Here is a 23,382-nt window from a genome sequence, read left to right as displayed (position 1 = left end):
TTCTCTCTTCAATTTTTTTTCCAAATTCCTTTTCATTTTTTCTTTTTTTTTGCATCTTCTTCCTTCAACTTCGTCAACTTATCGTCAGACTCTTTGATTTCTTAAAATTAATCAACCTTTTCTTTTCTTCTTCAATTTGGTTTTCTTTTCTTCTTTTTTAGTTTCTTAAAAACGTTTTTGTATTTCTCTCTTGAATTTTTAAAATTCCTTTTTCAACTTTTTTTTCGCGTTCGTTTCTTTTCCAGCTTTATACTTTGTCTTTTTTAACTTCTTCAACTTTACTTCAGACTCTTTGACTTCTTAAAATTAATCAGCCTTTTCTTTTCTTCTTCAATTTCTTTTTCTTTGTTTTCTTCTATTTTATTTTTTTTACTTCTTTCTTTTTCACGCTTGTCTTAAACTTCTTTTTCTTCTACTTCAACGTTAGTTTTTTTTTGCTTTCTTATACTTAAACCGTATTAAATTTCTTTGCTATAACTTTAACTTTTTGTCCAACTTCTTCCATTTTTAACTTCTTCCTTTTTCTTCAAAAGATTTTCACTTTTACTTTCATTGATTTATAATTACGTTCCGAATTCATTTCTTAATATTTTTTATTCAATTTCATTCTCTTTCAACACACAGTTTGTTTTTTTACCCTTCCTTTCCTTTAGGTTAGTTCCTTCTTCACTACTGCCCGACTATCACTTATCTTCCAGAACCCCCCCCCCCCCAATGTTGTTATTTAATCATTCTCAACCAAATCCGATGAAATAAAAATCAATGAAGATTTGTAGTTGGTAGTTATGAACCCAATTTTTTATTTTCGTCGGTAGAGAAAGCGGCCTTTTTTAGGGGTGAAAATAAAGAGCACTTTTTTTTGTTGTCGTTTCCATCTATTTTTCCCATTGAAAACTAAAGGAATCTGTCAGTCTCAAACTTTGACACGTGCGGTTATTGAAATAGGAGGAATATATCAGTCAATTATTTCTCAACATTGCATCTGAAGCTTCCGCACAACACGGCCGGTGAGAAGCCCAGCTTGAATGATGCGGGAAGAAAAAGTATGAGTTCGAAGTTCACTTCCAGCTGGGCTGGGGTGGGGGATTTACTAAGATAAACACAGTCAATTTTATGAGTCAGAATAATTTATTCGGGTGTAAATTGTTTGTTTTTTTTATTTAAAATCGTTAACTTAAGTATTATTAACTCTTCAGATATATTTTCTACAACAGAATTGAAAAAGTGTTTTTTTTTTTTGTTGTTATTTGAAATGTCAAGAAGTAGTTTGTTTGTTTTTTTACTAAAGAGTCACCAATTATCAAGGCCCAAAAGCTACTCGAGGATAAGGGTTAACGAGTGCCAGGTGGATGCTGAGACAACATCATTATGGTTGGAAATGATGCATAATCCGATTATTTTAAAGGACGGCTCAACAAGAATTTGTTTACTTTGGACTTGAAATCGCCGAGGTTATTGTAAACTGAGAAGCAGTCCCCTTGTTATAGTGTTTCTCATGGATATTTCGTTTTGTTATAGACACAGAAACGGAGAAAGGACAATTATGGACAGTTGCTGTAAGTAGATGAGTTCCTGCTATGAATTTGTTAACGATAGAGTAGAGAAAAATCAGTATTGTCTCTTCTGAGAGAAAGATGTAGTAGGGAGAAGAAAATGACGTCACCCACTGGATTACGAAGCCGGTTCTGTATCCTGTTAAGACAAGAAAAAAATAAATAATAATAACAACAATAAAAGAATCAGAAGTAAGGTCGAGAATATACAATGGATAACAATCTAGGAAACGGCTGAAATATTGATGAAACGATGCATAATGAAGCTTACTGGTGTCTATCAAGTCTAAAACAAAGGAGCAACAGGAGAAAGTCGGATATGCAGAAACTGCCACAGAGGTCAAACACAGAGAAACCTTACATGACAGCAAGAAAACTGAAACTATAATTGTGAGTTTACTTCCCACTCTTCCACATCCTACAAAGGCGGGGGATTGGACTCAATAGGCAAAAGCGTCGAAGAAGGTGGAGTAGGATGGAAAATTCAAAGAGAGAAAGACCTTGATGAGTGCGAAGAGGACTGAAACCTTGGGGAAGGTTATTGCTACCCAAATTCCAGTGAAGACCGATGGTCGCTGACAACGAGGAATCAATGGTAAACGGCTGTTACAAGACTGCAAATTCATCTGAAAAGTTTATTGAAAAAGGTGGAGAGTACCGGAAATCTGGGAGACTTGTTGTCACTCATACTGCAGAATACACCACAGATTGTTCTCAAATAGAAATCTTAAATGGTTGCCTGTGTGACCACTCCTAGTGAGTAAATGATAATAATAATAATGATAATAAAATAATATTATAATAATGATATTATAATAATAATAAAATAATATTATAATAATGATATTATAATAATAATATAATAATATAATAATAATACATTAATAATAATATTATAATGATATTATAATAATAATGTTATAATAATAATATTATAATAAGATAATACTAATATTACAATAATAATATCATAATAATATAACAATAATATTACAATAATAATAATATAATAATATTATAATAATATAATAATAATATAATATAATAATATTACAATAATAATATTATAACAATAATATAATATTATAATTATAATAACAATAATATTACAATAATATAATAATATTATAATAATAATAATAATACAATAATAAGAAAAAATAATCAGAAAAATATCATAATAATAACAATAAAAATATAATAATAATAAAAATATTATAATAATATTAATAATATAAATATAATAATAATAAATATTATAATATTAATAATAAAATATTAATAATAATATTATAATAAAAATATTAGAATAATAATGATAATAATATTAATAATAAAATATTAAAATAATAATGCTAATAATATTAATAATAAAATATTAAAATAGCAATGCTAATAATATTAATAATAAAATATTAAAATAATAATAGTAGTAATAATAAAAATATTTCAAAAATAATATTAATAATTCAAATATTAAAAATTGATATTAATAATAATAATAACAACATTTCAAAATAATAATAATAATAATAATAATAATAATAATAATAATAATAATAATAATAATAATAGCTACTGTCAATGAGAACTTAATTGTACACAGCTGTTTCTAAAACAAACTGATTTTCAGCAGTGATCGAAACTAGCAAAAAGTACTAGAAATCTGGGGAGACTTGTTGTCAATTGAACTCCAGGGAACACCAACTGTTTAATATTTTCCAGTGAATGAACATTATTAATGATTCGTGGCAGAAGTTCTTAATTGCAAAAAGTTCCGTATTATCAAGGCCCAAAAGCCACTTGAGGTTAAAGCTTACTGGTTTCTATCAAGTGGATGGTAACACTAACACTGAAAGGATTGCAGATGAGAAATTTATTCTTTGCAGAATTTGATTACTTAAGAAATCGGCTTAACAAGAATTTGTTAACATTGGACTTGAAAACAACCAAATAGCACAGACAAACAGTTCTTAGATAAAGACTTCGTACATGGGATCTCCGTCTAGTTCCAGGCAAACTCATAGTGAGTAAATGGTAACAATAGTGTAGTCTTATATTAGTATGCCGGGGCAACATCAAGAAATCTGGTCGATTATTATTGTTAGAAAAATAAAACAATGATTTTTGAAAATGTGGATTTACAGCTTGGAAGTTTTAGTCAAGAATTTAACTCAGAAATAAAATAAACAAGTCGATTCAGAAATTTCCAGAGTATAAATTTGGTTAGAAGTAAAGAGATTTTGGCTTACGTGAGAAATTATTTGTTTGTGTCGTTGGAGTTTTGCTGAAATAATAGCTAGTTGGCAGAGTTCAAACTTAAGAGTTGACGAGAAACACGTTACGAAGCAGACGTGAGGACGACCCAGTTGCAAGCATCGAGTGGATGAACTAATGAAAATGTAGAAAGAGACTCAGCGTGTCAAACTTCAACAAAGGAATAGACGAATAAAGAACGTGTAAAATATAACTCATTGCTATGGCGTTCTTTCGGGGGTTGGACAAATAAGAAAGTATGTCCCTTTTGGTCTTAGACAAGCAGACATATATGTTATCTGTTGATTGTAAGAAAAGCTGTCTATAAAAGCGTATATGTCATCTTTGATAACTATCAGATTATTTGTGAAGAAACAACGCACACACTATGAACATTACATATACATACAAGACATAATGAATATTTCTATACTCTGTATACATGCATTCATTAGATATCAAAAACATTCGCATACTCCCGCCACTAAACGATAATAAATCTATATATACTAGCAGCTCTCCCAGCGTTGCCTGGTCGTAAAATACGCATAAATATTATATTTTAATTCAAACAGAAACTGAGACATGTGCATGCGAGTATTATGTTTTTCTAAACAGTTCGCTTTTTGTAAGTAACAAAAATACTTGAGCTGAGAAAGACAGTGAGTCAAGTACAGCAAGCATTAGGCTAGCTTGACACTTAGTTAAAAAGTGTTTTCAAGCACTTATTCTTAACATAAGGCGATTTGTCCAGTATACGAATCACGCATGCGCATTCATAAAACAGCAGATAGATAAAAATCCGATAACCTCCTCCTACTGACCAAATTTTCAATTTTGACCATAAGCAACCCCTTTTCTAGATGAAAATCGATTAAACAGTTTTCTACATGTTTGAATATACTATATACGAAATTTTTAGTCTGTAGATAAACAATTTGTTAATTATATAAGTTGAGAATTGTCCTCACACGCACGCATTCTCACTCAGCGGCTATCCAACAATAGTAATAATCCTCTCTCCTCTCTCCTATAATAAATGGCAATACGTATTTATATATATATATATATATATATATATATATATATATATTCGTCCCGTTACACAAAAGTTCGCAAGGAGACGCTATCAGATGCAACCATTTCAAGAGTTTAGGAGAAGTAAGAAAGAAAAGTTTGACACGCCTTGTCACCATAAATGAATTCGGAAAGAAACACCCATTTTGTTTTGATAATGAGACGTTTTCCGTTTTCTTTCCTCTTTTCTTTTCCTTTTTGTATCAATTGATACGTTGCTTCTTTCTGGTCTTCTTTTTTAAAACTTTATTTCCCATATCTTTTTTTTTTTAATTCACCGAAGTTACTTCATATGAACACTAGCGAAGCATACTTTTTTTCCAATTATTTGATGAAGTGTGTACGCTCGTAATCATAAAAATAAAATAGCGCATTTAATTTTTTAAATCCGTCTTAACACACAGAGGGAGAGAGAGAGAGAGAGAGAGAGAGAGAATAACGGAAACGAGTGATAAATTTTGTATTAAATAAGGGTGTCAAAGAATATACCGTGAGAGAGGGTGAGAGTGATAGATAGAAGCTTAGGAAGCGATGAGCCATATGAGGAGTTAATTGTAAATTATATCTGTATGGCATAATCGCGTTGACACACCGGCTCTCATCAGGTCACCAAAGTTAAACAACGTTTACCCTGGTTAGTACCAGCTAGGTGACCATTTGAGAATTCTAGGCGTTGTGTGTGTTCTCCATTTATCTCGGCATTTGTTTCCAGTCGTCTTGTACATACACTTCACTTGCCACTGGTATTTAACAATGTTGACTCAGGAGAGGTGTCGTTGGAGATTGCGCACCTCCTGCCACAAAAATTTCACGTGCTGGCACCCCTTCATGGTTATCCATAGTCTGTCAAAGACTGAAGGAGCATTATAGCTAATTAGAACATTTTAAATGAAACACTTTTTTAAAAACTTAATTCAATCCCAAAACTGAGGAATATTTTAGCATTTATTTTCTGAGATTAAAATATATAGAAGAAAAACTTGGCAGAAAGGAATTTTGATTGACTCAGCTTTATTATAATGCTAGATAAAATTTAAATACATTTACACTTTTATCAGAAAAAGAAGATATGTAAAACCAAAGTGTGAAATTTCTGTTTACTGTGGCATGCAATAAAATATTCGCATTGTAAAATCTTTCTTTTAAATTGAATGAATTTCTTTATTTTTTAATGGAGAGATTTGAATATGAAGTGTTCAGTTCTGATATCTGTAAAAAAAAATTAAAAGTAGCTTAATTTAATCTTTTCATATTTAATCTAAATACGCAAAATGAAAGAAAAGGAATTGCATTTATTACGTTTGTATTTTTTTTTTTTTTTACTTATTTCGCTGGTTTTAACATTTTATTCCTACGAATACCTAATTTGATGAGGTCATCAATAAAGTTCGTTGAGGAATATTGAATTCGAAAAACTATTTGTTATGAAATTTTTTTGAAAGACTTTAATCAATTGAACAATTCCAAATTCTCAACAACGGAAACGATTATATGTCTTCAGTTTTGTAGTATCAGTGAAGACATGTTGCCAGTCTATCTCTGCTCGATCGTTATTTTTATAGCAAGTGCTCAGCTGAGCATCAATCCTTGGTGTCGCCTCCCCCTTATGAAACATTCACAACAAAGACTCGTCCAGCTATAACAAATCTCCACGATATCCCTTAATCCCGATTTGTACCTAAAACTAAACGAAAATTCCATTAGCAAAGTTTCTTTTCTAGAATAATCCATCTGTGGGACATAATACCGCCAGGCAGCTTCCGAGCTGATTTTAACATGGTTGTTTTCAAATCTAAGTAAATAAGTTTTTGCAAGTAGTCCTCTTAAATAATAAAACCCTACCCAAGTTCCACCATTGCTGATCATTAATGGTGTTGCCTCATCGTCTACCTGACACTTATGTAACCCTTATCCTAGAATGGCTTCTAGGCCTTAATAAGCAATGCCTATTAAGTAAATAAAAAGACTCAATGGTCCGGTAGTTGAAACAACTCGAACAGGAATGCGTGTTTATCTGTAAATAACACAAAATTTAAAAAATTATGATTCCGATTAATCACCGATTAAGGAGTTATTTCATATGAACATCAGCGAAGCATACTTTTTCTGCTAATTTTTTGATGAAGTGTGTACAATCGTAGTCATAAAGATAAAGTTGTGCATTGAATCTTTAAAATTCGTCTTAATAAACAAAGAGAGAGAGAGAGAGAGAGAGAGAGAGAGAAAGAGAGAGAGAAAATGACGGAAACGATCGATAAATTTTGTATTAAATAAGGGTGGCTGTCAAAAACCATACCGTGGGAGAGAGCAAGTGAAGAATAATTTTACAAAATAAACAGAGAGGAAGTAAAATGATTGATCCCTAATCGCTCACATTAACATGTTAACCCTTTCTGGACTTGAACTTTATTCTCTGTCTACAGTTTATAGCTATCTCACTTCTTTGCTTTAACAATTTTTATTTAGCCTTAAATGTTAAAATTTCTAATGTCTAAGTAAGACCTTGAAATCTGTTGGATCATTTTTAAATATGCACGCTCATTTTAATAATTTTCACTCAACTACTCGAGAATATTCTCAAAGTTTGAGTTCACAAAATTAATTTGTTCTATATCAATATTTTATGTTATTTAATGAACTTTCATCTGCAGACAGACAGTGTCACTCTATCACAGCTCTGCAATGTAGCTAGACCAGCACAAATCACAATATCTTGATCGGACCAACAACCATCGAGTTGATAGTCAGTAGCTTTATCCATTAGACCACTGGGACAATTGAAATAAGAGTTAGTCAATTTCAATATATGTGAAGATCATCATATAATGATTAGATCACTTTGACAGACGTTGAAAACATTTTAAAATAAATGTTTAAATTTTAACAGTATTTCCGCGGTTAATGGTTGCCGAATGGACTAGGTCCTTGCTAATGAAGCCAGAGATGGGTTCTGTTGCCAGGTTTTAATCTATAATGGCACCGTGCACTGATGATTTCCAAAAGGATGAAACACTAGTGTCTGTAAATACTTAACAATTTTTATAGGAAATAATTATATAGACATGACATAAAAGAATAGACATTAAGATAAATATCTTTCCTAAGATTAATATATGCTTATTTGTATTTACCGATAAGAATAGTGCTGAAATAACTTAGAGCATCTTATTAAAATTGCATCTAACAACATAAGAGCATACCACGAACCAAAGGTGAATCAGATATATATAAATGTTGAAAAGGATCCTCTGAAAGAACATTGCATCTTGTGAAATGTTGAAAAGGATCCTCTGAAAGAACATTGCATCTTGCGAAATGTTGAAAAGGATACTCTGAAAGAACATTGCATCTTGTTAAATGTTGAAAATGATCCTCTGAAAGAACATTGCGTCTTGTGAAATGTTGAAAAGGATCCTCTGAAAGAACATTGCATCTTGTGAAATGTTGAAAAGGATCCTCTGAAAGAACATTGCATCTTGCGAAATGTTGAAAAGGATACTCTGAAAGAACATTGCATCTTGCGAAATGTTGAAAAGGATCCTCTGAAAGAACATTGCATCTTGCGAAATGTTGAAAAGGATCCTCTGAAAGAACATTGCATCTTGTGAAATGTTGAAAAGGATCCTCTGAAAGAACATTGCATCTTGCGAAATGTTGAAAAGGATACTCTGAAAGAACATTGCATCTTGTGAAATGTTGAAAAGGATCCTCTGAAAGAACATTGCATCTTGCGAAATGTTGAAAAGGATCCTCTGAAAGAACATTGCATCTTGTGAAATGTTGAAAAGGATCCTCTAAAAGAACATTGCATCTTGTGAAATGTTGAAAAGGATCCTCTGAAAGAACATTGCATCTTGCGAAATGTTGAAAAGGATACTCTGAAAGAACATTGCATCTTGCGAAATGTTGAAAAGGATACTCTGAAAGAACATTGCATCTTGCGAAATGTTGAAAAGGATCCTCTGAAAGAACATTGCATCTTGCGAAATGTTGAAAAGGATACTCTGAAAGAACATTGCATCTTGTGAAATGTTGAAAAGGATCCTCTGAAAGAACATTGCATCTTGCGAAATGTTGAAAAGGATACTCTGAAAGAACATTGCATCTTGTGAAATGTTGAAAAGGATCCTCTGAAAGAACATTGCATCTTGTGAAATGTTGAAAAGGATCCTCTGAAAGAACATTGCGTCTTGTGAAATGTTGAAAAGGATCCTCTGAAAGAACATTGCGTCTTGTGAAATGTTGAAAAGGATCCTCTGAAAGAACATTGCATCTTGTGAAATGTTGAAAAGGATCCTCTGAAAGAACATTGCATCTTGCGAAATGTTGAAAAGGATACTCTGAAAGAACATTGCATCTTGTGAAAAGAAATGTTGAAAAGGATCCTCTGAAAGAACATTGCGTCTTGTGAAATGTTGAAAAGGATCCTCTGAAAGAACATTGCATCTTGTGAAATGTTGAAAAGGATCCTCTGAAAGAACATTGCATCTTGAGAAATGTTGAAAAGGATCCTCTGAAAGAACATTGCATCTTGTGAAATGTTGAAAAGGATCCTCTGAAAGAACATTGCATCTTGTGAAATGTTGAAAAGGATCCTCTGAAAGAACATTGCATCTTGCGAAATGTTGAAAAGGATCCTCTGAAAGAACATTGCATCTTGCGAAATGTTGAAAAGGATACTCTGAAAGAACATTGCATCTTGTGAAATGTTGAAAAGGATCCTCTGAAAGAACATTGCATCTTGTGGAATGTTGAAAAGGATCCTCTGAAAGAACATTGCATCTTGCGAAATGTTGAAAAGGATACTCTGAAAGAACATTGCATCTTGCGAAATGTTGAAAAGGATACTCTGAAAGAACATTGCATCTTGTGAAATGTTGAAAAGGATCCTCTGAAAGAACATTGCATCTTGTGAAATGTTGAAAAGGATCCTCTGAAAGAACATTGCGTCTTGTGAAATGTTGAAAAGGATCCTCTGAAAGAACATTGCATCTTGTGAAATGTTGAAAAGGATCCTCTGAAAGAACATTGCATCTTGAGAAATGTTGAAAAGGATCCTCTGAAAGAACATTGCATCTTGTGAAATGTTGAAAAGGATCCTCTGAAAGAACATTGCATCTTGTGAAATGTTGAAAAGGATCCTCTGAAAGAACATTGCATCTTGCGAAATGTTGAAAAGGATCCTCTGAAAGAACATTGCATCTTGCGAAATGTTGAAAAGGATACTCTGAAAGAACATTGCATCTTGTGAAATGTTGAAAAGGATCCTCTGAAAGAACATTGCATCTTGTGAAATGTTGAAAAGGATCCTCTGAAAGAACATTGCATCTTGTGAAATGTTGAAAAGGATCCTCTGAAAGAACATTGCATCTTGTGAAATGTTGAAAAGGATCCTCTGAAAGAACATTGCGTCTTGTGAAATGTTGAAAAGGATCCTCTGAAAGAACATTGCATCTTGTGAAATGTTGAAAAGGATCCTCTGAAAGAACATTGCATCTTGTGAAATGTTGAAAAGGATCCTCTGAAAGAACATTGCATCTTGTGAAAAGAAATGTTGAAAAGGATCCTCTGAAAGAACATTGCGTCTTGTGAAATGTTGAAAAGGATCCTCTGAAAGAACATTGCATCTTGTGAAATGTTGAAAAGGATCCTCTGAAAGAACATTGCATCTTGAGAAATGTTGAAAAGGATCCTCTGAAAGAACATTGCATCTTGTGAAATGTTGAAAAGGATCCTCTGAAAGAACATTGCATCTTGTGAAATGTTGAAAAGGATCCTCTGAAAGAACATTGCATCTTGTGAAAAGAAATGTTGAAAAGGATCCTCTGAAAGAACATTGCATCTTGTGAAATGTTGAAAAGGATCCTCTGAAAGAACATTGCGTCTTGTGAAATGTTGAAAAGGATCCTCTGAAAGAACATTGCATCTTGTGAAAAGAAATGTTGAAAAGGATCCTCTGAAAGAACATTGCATCTTAAGAAATGTTGAAAAGGATCCTCTGAAAGAACATTGCATCTTGTGAAATGTTTAAAAGGATCCTCTGAAAGAACATTGCATCTTGTGAAATGTTGAAAAGGATCCTCTGAAAGAACATTGCATCTTGTGAAAAGAAATGTTGAAAAGGATCCTCTGAAAGAACATTGCATCTTGAGAAATGTTGAAAAGGATCCTCTGAAAGAACATTGCATCTTGTGAAATGTTGAAAAGGATCCTCTGAAAGAACATTGCATCTTGTGAAATGTTGAAAAGGATCCTCTGAAAGAACATTGCATCTTGTGAAAAGAAATGTTGAAAAGGATCCTCTGAAAGAACATTGCATCTTGTGAAATGTTGAAAAGGATCCTCTGAAAGAACATTGCATCTTGTGAAATGTTGAAAAGGATCCTCTGAAAGAACATTGCATCTTGTGAAAAGAAATGTTGAAAAGGATCCTCTGAAAGAACATTGCATCTTGTGAAATGTTGAAAAGGATCCCCTGAAAGAACATTGCATCTTGTGAAAAGAAATGTTGAAAAGGATCCTCTGAAAGAACATTGCATCTTGTGAAATGTTGAAAAGGATCCTCTGAAAGAACATTGCATCTTGTGAAAAGAAATGTTGAAAAGGATCCTCTGAAAGAACATTGCGTCTTGTGAAATGTTGAAAAGGATCCTCTGAAAGAACATTGCATCTTGTGAAAAGAAATGTTGAAAAGGATCCTCTGAAAGAACATTGCATCTTGTGAAATGTTGAAAAGGATCCTCTGAAAGAACATTGCATCTTGTGAAAAGAAATGTTGAAAAGGATCCTCTGAAAGAACATTGCGTCTTGTGAAATGTTGAAAAGGATCCTCTGAAAGAACATTGCGTCTTGTGAAATGTTGAAAAGGATCCTCTGAAAGAACATTGCATCTTGTGAAATGTTTAAAAGGATCCTCTGAAAGAACATTGCATCTTGAGAAATGTTGAAAAGGATCCTCTGAAAGAACATTGCATCTTGTGAAAAGAAATGTTGAAAAGGATCCTCTGAAAGAACATTGCGTCTTGTGAAATGTTGAAAAGGATCCTCTGAAAGAACATTGCATCTTGTGAAAAGAAATGTTGAAAAGGATCCTCTGAAAGAACATTGCATCTTGTGAAAAGAAATGTTGAAAAGGATCCTCTGAAAGAACATTGCATCTTGTGAAAAGAAATGTTGAAAAGGATCCTCTGAAAGAACATTGCGTCTTGTGAAATGTTGAAAAGGATCCTCTGAAAGAACATTGCATCTTGTGAAAAGAAATGTTGAAAAGGATCCTCTGAAAGAACATTGCATCTTGTGAAATGTTGAAAAGGATCCTCTGAAAGAACATTGCATCTTGTGAAAAGAAATGTTGAAAAGGATCCTCTGAAAGAACATTGCGTCTTGTGAAATGTTGAAAAGGATCCTCTGAAAGAACATTGCATCTTGTGAAAAGAAATGTTGAAAAGGATCCTCTGAAAGAACATTGCATCTTGTGAAAAGAAATGTTGAAAAGGATCCTCTGAAAGAACATTGCATCTTGTGAAATGTTGAAAAGGATCCTCTGAAAGAACATTGCGTCTTGTGAAAAGAAATGTTGAAAAGGATCCTCTGAAAGAACATTGCTTCTTGTGAAATGTTGAAAAGGATCCTCGGTGCAAAGCCTCTGACATTGCAACACAAACTGGTGTCAGTCCCAGAACAACTTTCACCCATCTTCACAAGTTGTACCACTATAGTAGAGCTGCAAGAAGGAAACCTTTTTTGTCCTGCCAATATCAAGCAAAGAAAAGATTAGGTTCTTTAGATTGTGTAGAGACCCATAACCTTTTGGATCAATATTATTTTCTCTGATGTCACGATTTACATTATTTCCCGATAGTGGCAGGGTATGGGTATCGAAGCTCCCTCAACAAAAGTTTGACTTAAAAAGACTACAGCCAATGCTGAAACATGGAGATTTCTATGTGATGGAATAGAGTGCAATTTGGAGGGATCGTCGCTCAGACTTGGTGGAGTGTGGAGAAAACATTAATTCTGCTAAATATGTTCCAATATTACATGAAGGACTCCTACCGATATTCTCAAATGGTAAAATGAACCAAATTAACTTCATTATTCTATAGAAGATGGAACTCCTTGTCACTTTGGTAGGGTGACACAACATTTGTTGAGCCAAAATGAGATTAATAATTTTCCATAACTAAATCAATACCCGGATATGAACCCAATTGAAAACTTTTGGGATATATTAGACCGGAACTTCACAAAAAGAAAAGGAAGCCATCTTCTAAGCCGAAACTTTTCGCATTATTGTGTCAGACATGGCAAGAATTTCCTGAAGATGATATTGGTCAGCTGATCAATGCCATGCCTAAAAAGGTCCTAGCATTAAAAACGGCAAAGGGAATGCCAACCAAGCATTAATTATTAAATTTGTGACCATTTATTTTTGACTAGCTGGACGCCAGGCGTTTCCCGGTCGTACAATTCGTTTACACGTGATATTTTAATTTAAGCAGATTGTGTATGTATTACTATAGAATCAATCCTCTATCGATCATTATATATTACGAGAAATAATAGCCCTGTGAACTAATTCGCAACAAAAAAGAATTAAAAAAATAATGAAAATTCCGTCTGCGTTTGTTTACAATATCACGTCAGCTGATATTTGGATTTGACGCTGAATGCTCTGGAAAGTAATTTCTGATACATGTTTAGTTTTTAAATATGCAAACGATGAAATGATTTGCGTCGATTTTAAATGGTACCTCTTCTTTTATTGTAGATTGAACTCATTAATAAGAAGAAACAAATAAAATTAAATCGTGAGATACATCCGGATATGAACACGGGATCGTGCGATCTGCAAACGAATGCTCTACAACTGAGCTATACCTCTAGATGTGAACACTTCTTTTTCTTAAGAAGAAATGAAATCATTGCTAAGGTTTTATTATCTCCCTTGCCAATGTTACATATAAAAATTCCCCTGTCAAAATTATTCTTTTTATCTATAAGGAAAGACAATTTTTAGGATTGTATTTTTTGATTATTGATACTTATCGGATGAATTTCTGTATAAAACATATCTAAGAACACTGTCAGACATATAAATTATCTTTGTGTGAAATTTTCAAAAGATAGGACACACAAATACACACACACACACATACAATGTGACTTTTATATAACAGTGAAGATATTTGTTTTATAAATTATGTTTATTGAAATAAACGGCTTCTAAGGGTGTCTATTCTTTTCTGTTATATATATATATATATATATTGTTTTGGTTGACACTCATGTTTGCATAGGTAAATCATTATTTAGTTGTGTGCAGTGTGCAGTCAGCACCAACCCTTTTCAGGGTTTAACCAGCTTCCTCCGAAGGAGGGTGTTTCATGGGAGTATGAAATTCACAAGCGGTTCCCTGTCGCATGTATATCCCCGTTAGGGGAGATGATGACGTTAGGTTTTTGCAACTTTTTGCAGGGAGGTGTCGACGTCCTCCTACATACAGCACCTGGGCTTCCCAAATTGGTCACCCATTTTAGTAATGAACAGGCTCAACGTTGCTTAACTTCGGTGATCTGACGGGAACCGGTGTGTCAACGTGATTATGCTGTATTATTATTATTATTATTATTATTATTATTATTATCATCATCATCATTTAGTTGAGGATATAGATAATTCGAAAAGAAATAATAGACCTAAATAGAATATTTAGCTGACGTCACATTACTTTAGATCAATTAATCAGTGAATCAATGCAGAGTGAAAGTCGAATTTGTACAAATAATACAAGTCTATTACTTTGTGAACGATACTGAAAATGGAATATCATTTTTTTTCGATCTTCCATGTTTCAGTTTAAAATATCACTAGACTATCCGTCGGCCTGTTTGACCTTGAAGAGTAAGATAAAAAATTGTTCAAAATAAAAAAGTGATTTTTAGGTTATGTCGTCTTTCATTACCTTGAGAACGCATCTTTTAAGTGATAAGTGAGATACATAAAACTCAAGAAGCCTCAATCGCGCTACAGGGAACATCAATTGAAAGATGCATCGAGAGCGCTACTAAAAGCAAGTTTCTAACCCCCCTTAGAAGTGAAAATATATTTTTTTAATTAAGAAGTTAAGAAAAACTCAGGAGTCCCCTAGAGTGCTAGTGAAAGTACTAAATAAAAGTAAGGAGGCCTCCAGATCACGAATAAAACAAGTTTCTAACTCCCACCCTTATTTTTTTATTATTAGATATTAAAATATGTCTTGAAATAATGCACACATCTCGCCTATATCGCCTTTGGTAAGATATTTTAGGGCTCATTTAAATATGACATTATGACGTTAAAATTTTATACGGTGACATTGTGACAAGCAAATTTAGAGTGTTAGTATAATAATAGATTTTCTTTTGTTTGACATGTTTTAATTTTAATATTTTTTCAGTGATCTGTTAAGTTTGGCTTTGAAATATCGTTTTCAGCATTGAATGTACAGATATTATGGATGTGTCTCCAGAATACATGTTCTTGTTGATTGAATACTTTTATTCCTCAAACTTATACATTTTTTTAAAGAAAACAACTTCATATCATTTCTTTCTCCCTTCTTTTGTACTGTTCAGTTCAATTGAAAACGTCGAGTCGTTTTTATTTTCTATTGACTTTAAGTCGAACTCTCCTCTGTTTGAAGGAAAACTTTTGTTGCTGCTATTGTGTTTCCTTAATCCGAATAAACAGAATAGAATAAAAATCCTTTGGTAGAATTGCAAAAGAACAAAAAAAAAGAACAAACGAAAGAAAAGAAATCTCATTTGTCTCTTCAACAAACAGCTTTAGAGACGAGCATCTTCGTACACCAAACATGCCCGACTCATTCATGGTGCAGTGCAACAAACCGCATCACCAGTTGCGGATCTCAAGTCGACTATTTACTCGCTGACTACTTATAATGCCTGCTTACACACAACAAAGCCGAGATGAACAGCGAAACTGGACAACCAAAAGAATCGCCACATATTGAACTCATACACATATAATCTTATATATACTTATAGGTTTATTTACTAAGATCTCAAACAGTCTTTGTTAGTGCATGTTTTTCTGACAAAAAAAAATGTCCAATATAATACTCAAACTGATATACAGACGTCAACATCTATAAACATGGAAATGTTTGTGTGTGTGTGTATATATATATATATATATATATATATATATATATATATATATATATATATATATACACTATTATATTAAATCACTTTATGTGTGTGTGTGAGAGAGAGAGTTCCTTCCTCATAGGTTCCGAAACGGCTGAGCCCGTCTTTTGCAAATTTCACACAAATATAATTTATATGTCTGGCAGTGTTCTTGGATATGTTTTGTACAGAAATTCATTCGCTAAGTATCGAAAACCGAAATAATCCAATCTTAAAAATAGTCGTTCTCGTATCGATAAAACAAAATATTTTTTACAGGGGAATATTTTACGTTGCACCGGCCGGTGAAATGTAAAATATTCCCCTGCAAAAAGTTCTTTTGCTTATCTGTAACAGAAGAAAAACAATGTATAAGATCGTCAAGGCCAAATATCAGCTGATGTCGAACCTACATGCATCAAGTTGATAATCGGCAGTTCTCCTCAGTGAGCTAAAGAATTGGCACTCGTAAATGATATGACCAATGTCTTTATTTAAACGCTGTCACTTTTAAAGTGCTCTATTTGTTTATATACAAAGAGCTTTGCAGTTTTATCCCTAGGCCATGGGATCTCCAATGTTTATATATAAACATAATCACAGCATTTCAGTATGGCTATACTAGCACTCATCTGAAGTTAAGTATCATCTAGTTGATAGCCAGCAGTTCTACTGTAGGCCAATGGATCGGCATTCGTAAATTATATCTACAATGTTTATATATAAACATAAACCGTCACTTTTAAAGTGCTCCATTTGTGTATTTCCAAATAAAAAGCTTTGCATTATGCAAAGTAAGTAGCAAGCGATATCATTTAACAAAATTGTTCAATGTATGACAGAAAGGTTAAATAGTCATCCACAGAAATACTCATATACAGTATGGAATCAAACCTACAATCAACTAGTTGATAGTCTGCAGTCCTTTCTCTGGACCACATATTTCAAATATCTGTATATAAACATTAGTCGCCATTTTTAAATTGCTCCATTTACTAATTTACAAACATTATGCCAAGTAATGCGCAGACGATATCATTGAACAACAGTTCTCTATCCAAGAAATGTAGCGAGGCTTATATAGATATCTATAAGGAGATATTATACTTAAAAATCTGTTTAAGCGTTGTCTTAAGGAGAATTGCTCCCGTCACCCTGAAAAATCTCATTGGTATGCCCTGTATTTAAGAATTCCGGTGATCGGCCATCTCCCTTTCAGTATAGACCAATAAGTCTCCTGTGCATCATGAGTAAGTTACTTAAATCTATGTGAATACAGAAGTAGTCAACCACCTCAGCAAAAATAACCTTAGTGACATGCAATATGGTTTCCATTCTGCTAGATCTACAGCGGATATGCTTATGATTATTTCATAGGATTAGCGAAACTCTCAACAGAGGCTTCCTTTCTAGGACAATTGCTCTTGACGTATGAAAGGCCTTTGATAGGGTATGGTATAAAGGTCTACTTCACAAGATCTCCAGCTATGGTATAGCTGGAAATGTTTTTGCAATTATTAAATCATTTCTCTCTGATAGATTCATCAGAGTAGTGGTTGATGGGCAGAAATCAGAAGCTCATAGTAATAATGCTCAAGTCTCTCAGGGGTCCATCCTGAGTCCTTCTCTCTTTCCGATCTACATTAATGATTTTCCAAATCACATCCTTGGATCATTCATAGGCATTTTTGCTGACGCAGTACAACCTATGGCAGCACAACAAAGGTCGTAAATTAAAAAGTTCTCTCTCCTCTGATCTTGAGCATGTGATACAATAGAGAAAAAAGTGGTTGGTTACTTTTAATGCATCTAAAACCAAGCTTTAATCTTTGCATGATCAACGCTCTGGGCCCTATCTAGCATCAAGTGAAACGAAAGGCTCTCGTCTTGGGGAGACTCTATGTTTTGAAAAGCTTCTGGGCTTGACCGTTACTCCTGATCTAAAATGGAACACGTACATCAAATCCGTTGCTAAGGTCACTGGAAAAATGGTGGGATCCTTCTATGGATCCAGTAGATATCTCACTGCTGATGGAATTCTCTACCTATATAAGAACCAGATACTTCCAAGGATGGAGTATTGCTGTCACATCTGGGCAGGAGCTGCTAGGAAAATCTTATCCTGCCTTACAGAGTTCAGAATAGACTTCGTAGTGGAAGATGCTCTTTTCTCTTCCCTGCAACCTCTTTTTCACAGAAAAGACGGTGCAGGCCTGTCTCTGTTTTATCGTTATTCTCATGGTATGTGCTCGCCTGAGTTCCAATCTATGGTCTTCCCTCGCCAAACATTCACGAAAAACACTCATCTGGCTGAAAACACTATCAATCATTTCTCCCACTCTTTACCCGTGCCTAAACCTAAACATCGATTCCATGAATAAAGCTTCTTTTTAGAACTGCACACCGGTGGAACTCTCTTCCGTTTTCCTGCTTTCTAACTGACTACAATATGGCCGTCTTCAAGTCCAACTTAAGCAAGTCTTTATGAGCCGTTCCCCTTAAGTAATCCAATTTACCAAATTTACACTTCAAATGATTACTATATTGCCTTTTTGACCACAGTACACTTTTTAACCTTTATCCTCAAGTGGCCTCTAGGCCTTGATAATTGGTTATTCCCTATTAATATATATATATATATATATATATATATATATATATATATATAAATTACAATAAGTTTACCAAGGTAATCAAAATGGTAAACTTAAAATATATTATAAATATTAAAGAGTTAATATTTACAAGTAAAGTAATCTCATATATGTATATATATATATATATATATATATATATATATATATATATATAAGTATTTAAATATTTTAACTCGCTAAAAATGACCATATAGAGCTATCTAAATGAACTTTATACTCAAATAGAAGTAGAATATTTCGTTATACGCTAAAATACAACTTATGTATGTATGTATGTATATATATATATATATATATATATATATATATATATATATATATATATAAAGCCAAAACAAACATGTGATAAGGATAGACTTGAGAGCAAGAAAGATAAATTAATATTAAACTAGAGATAGGTTCGTTTGGAAGTCAATTTCTGAAAAACAGACTAGAAAACGAATAGGATGATGATCGAAGATAATAAATAACATCATAAATTATAGTTTCATGATTTAGAAAAAAACAATTTATATACTATCTCATCTATGCCTTTAGACATTTGCCCACCCTTTATATATATATATATATATATATATATATATATATATATATATATATATATATATGAACGTTAGTCGACATCTCTTGCACAAATCATTGACATATTCACCTTCCCATTATACAATATTTAAATGATTCTAAATCAATGATTTTAGTTTTAGTCTCATGAATATTTATGAGTTCGATGACGTAATTAGACTGATGACGATTCGCTAATGAAAAGAATGTATTCATCCTAATGAGATGAACGTCTAGACATCTGCACACATGTACAGTGCATACAAGGGCCCGACAATATTTTTCGGACACTTTAGTATTCAACTTTCCGGGTACCATAGAGTGGCGAAATTCATTCAATAGAATAGCATAAACATATTAAAAAAATATCTGTAAAAAAAAAAATGGAAGACAATCGATTAGGTCAGGAAAAATATTTAATTTACATCATTTTTTACAAAACACGTGACATTATTTTTGGACATCATTGAAATAGTCTGTAATATCACCTTTCTTCACAATAACTTTTATCAATCCCTCTTCATCATGATCAAACATATGCACAATAACATCTATACATGTTATTAGTTATTTTTTGGCATCTAGTATTCGTTCCAATAGTTGAGCCTCTTTTATTATTTCAGGTCCATCATAGACAAGTTGCGCAAGCATTTCCCTAACATTTTCCATTAAATTTAGATCTGGGCTTTTTGCAGGCCATTCCAAAGTAGTCATATTCACTTTAGCCATCCATTCTTTCATGAGTTTTGGCACATGGATGCTGCAATTTTCTTGCTGTAGAACGAAATCATTCCTCATCTCTCTTCTTATCCTTGGTAGGGCTTTCTCGTCCAGCAATTGTTTGTAGCTTTCGCTGTTCTGTCGTCCTTTCAGCCACTCCAACCATATATTTCCATTAGCAAAGATCATACCCCAAACCATAACTCCTCCTCCTCCTCCTCCTCCGATCTGTCGTTTATTCAGTACAACAGGCTCGCCCCTTCTCGACCAAGTACACCATTCATCGGGTCCATTAAACTTGAAACGCTTCTCATCAGTAAATATAACCTTTCAACATGCTTTTTTAACCACCTTTTAGCACTTTCCAGTCTTGCTCCTTTGTGTTTCTTTGTTAGTGTTATGTTTTTTCTTAGCCTTTGCATACTTCAAACCAATCCTATGCAACGTTATTTGTACTGTTCGGACGTTTACATCCAATTCACATTTCTCCTTCACTTTTCTTGCTGTAATTTTTTCTCCAGATGTCAAAAGCCGTGTCACAGTCCTCTTCATTCTCCTTTCAGTCCTCTTACCAATTGATATTTTCCATCCTCTCTTTTTTTTCCGCTATGAGTTTGTCTTCAGCATGTATTCTACCGTTGATTTTGACAGCCTCAAATCCATGGTGATGCTTCTGATGCTGAGGCCATCTTCCCACTTCTTCCATGCCAAACAAACAACTTCTTTTGAATGCATTTTACCTCATTAAAATTAATTTCTTTGCCAGTAGAATAGAACAGATAGTTGATTCTAATGATGACAGCTAAGTGTACAAGCAGAAAATTTGCATACAGCAACATATACATAAACATAGGATTTTTTTGTCATGTCCGAAAAATAGTGTTGCGCAAGTTTTCGCAAAAATCACAAAAAACTAAAATTATCAAAGCCAAACTAAAAAAATGATTACGCTAGTAGTGGATTTTCACTCCTCAACTAGGGACTTGTGATCTCCAAAGTTTTTGGCACTAGTAACCACTATGAATTATTTTTTTTCAAAGTGTCAGAAAAATATTGCCGGACGCCTGTAGAGTAATAATGATTTGAAGCATATAAATAAACTGCACATAGATTTATCTCTCTCTCTCTCTCTCTCTATATATATATATATATATATATATATATGTTATATTTACAAAGGAATCACCGTTTATCGCGGCTCGAAGGCCACTCACAGATAAGGTTTAATGAGTGTACAGGAATAATATTGTAGTAATTGTTAGTAGTGGAAATTTGATAAATTGGATTTCTTAAGGGGAACGGCTCATCAAGAATGTGTTTACGTTGGACTTGAAGTCAACAAAATTATAGCCAGCTGGAAAGCAGGGAAATGGAAAAGAGTTTCAAAGGCGTGCAGTTCTAAGAAAGAAGTTTTGTTCATGGAATCGACGTTTTGGTTTAGGCACAGATAAAAGTGGGGGAAATTATTGATTGTGGTTTCAGCTAGACGAGTGTTTTTCATAAAAGTTTGGCAGGGGGGGCATAGATTTGAGCTCAGACGAGCACTTGCCATGAAAGTAATGATAAAGCAGAGACAGGCTTGCAATATCTCTTTTGTGGGAAAGAGTTGCAGGGAAAAGAAAACGCACCCCCAACTTGGATACAAAGTCTATTTTGAACTCTGTCAAGGCAGGATAAGTTCTTTCTAGCAACTCCTGCCCAGATGTGGCAACAGTACTCCATCCTTGGATGTACTTGACTCTTATACAGATATAGAATTACATCAGCAGTGAGATATCTACTGGATTGATTGAAGGATCCCACCATTTTTCCAGTGTTTCAGTAAAGATCAGGCACAGAAGCTTATCAAAACATAGAGCCTCCACAGGACGAGTGTCATTCATTTCAATTGATGCCTCTATCTTTCTGGTTTAGTTTCATCTAGTTATGTCGATTAGTGTTGGTGCTGTTAATCGGAATCAGAAAAATTAAAACTTTTGGAGGTATCAGAATCGGTGTCGGTTATATCAATATTTTAGAAAATTGTCCCCTTTACAGGGAACATCCATTGAAGACTGAATATATGCATATTGCGACTTCCTCGTCATTCATTTTCTGCTACTTCCATTCCTCCTGTAAAATACTATGGTCCTCTTCAATACAAAATCCGCAAGACTAGCTAAAAAAAAATAATGATTAACACAAAATAGAGCCGCAGTAGCCGAACTTCTTTTAATCAATAGATGTAACAGATCAACTAAAAGTTTTTATTTTTTTAATAAAAAATTGTGATTTCAGTAGTAATTTCTATTTTATTTTCTCTTTAGCCCGGCACGCTGGTAGTTTAATTTTGACTACCTATATGATCTGCTCACAGCGTGTTTAGATAAATTATTGTTTTTGTTTATAGGCTCCTATATGGGTGACTTTTATAGAGAACTGATCACATATAATGATAGAAGATGTATCGAGACACAGGAATGGGTATGTTTGATCTGGCATAATGATGATTCATTAAAATTGTGGGGTCTGCGTACGTGCCTGGTCCACAAAGTATGGAAATAAAAAAATTAAACATTAAAAAAAAACGTCTATAAGTATTTTTTATATAGATGTACATAATAATACTTTGATACATATGTTTTGACTTAAATAAGGATGGTACAATAGAATTGTGCGGTCTGCGTTCGCGCCTGGCCTCCATAGAATGGAAATAGGCACAAACTTTAATAAAGACTTTTCATATCTATCTGCATAAGTATACTTTGATAATTATGTTTCAGTTTGAAGAAATATGGTATAATAAAATTATGGTGTGTTTGTTATAAATATGTCACAAAGTTTAACAAGGTTTTTTAATATAGATCCACAGAATATTGTGATAAGTGTTTCAGGTATGGTATAATAAATTATGGGGTTTATCTATTTTATTTTTACTTTCATCATATTTTGCTTTGGTTTTGATACCCCCAAATTCGAAGCTATCTTTTTACAACCCTTCCTTTTCATAACCTATCATACTTTCATAAATCAGAGTCCATTTTCTGTAGGCTTTTTTTTTAACCCAGTCAACGATGGGTACTTTTGCTAATATATATATATATAGGTATCCCAATAGGATTGGATCCGGCACCATTTTGGGCAAATTTGTATTTACATAGACTCGAGTATATCTATATGTCATCATTATTAAAAACAGATATATCTAAAACATATAACTTTCATGGGTGTAGGAGATTTATAGATGACCTTATATGCATAAACGATAATGATGAATTCGAAAAAAATAAACATCTTATATATCCAAACGAACTAAAATTGAGTTGTGAACATAGAGGAGAACAGGCTACATTTCTGGATTTAGATATAAAAATTGAGGATGGGATT

General features: G+C 33.2%; 1 pseudogene; it reads right to left on the bottom strand.

The window, feature by feature from the left end:
• Positions 1–14,382: 14,382 nt before the first annotated feature.
• Positions 14,383–14,501, bottom strand: LOC145285453 (5S ribosomal RNA; annotated as a pseudogene).
• Between the last annotated feature and the right edge of the window lie 8,881 nt (positions 14,502–23,382).

The sequence above is a fragment of the Euprymna scolopes genome, chromosome 9 (genome assembly GCF_053919585.1).
Source record: "Euprymna scolopes isolate OS-2025 chromosome 9, ASM5391958v1, whole genome shotgun sequence".
Classification (NCBI taxonomy): domain Eukaryota; kingdom Metazoa; phylum Mollusca; class Cephalopoda; order Sepiida; family Sepiolidae; genus Euprymna; species Euprymna scolopes.
Note: the sequence above shows the minus strand (reverse complement) of the source record. Positions and strands in the feature narration are given on the sequence as shown.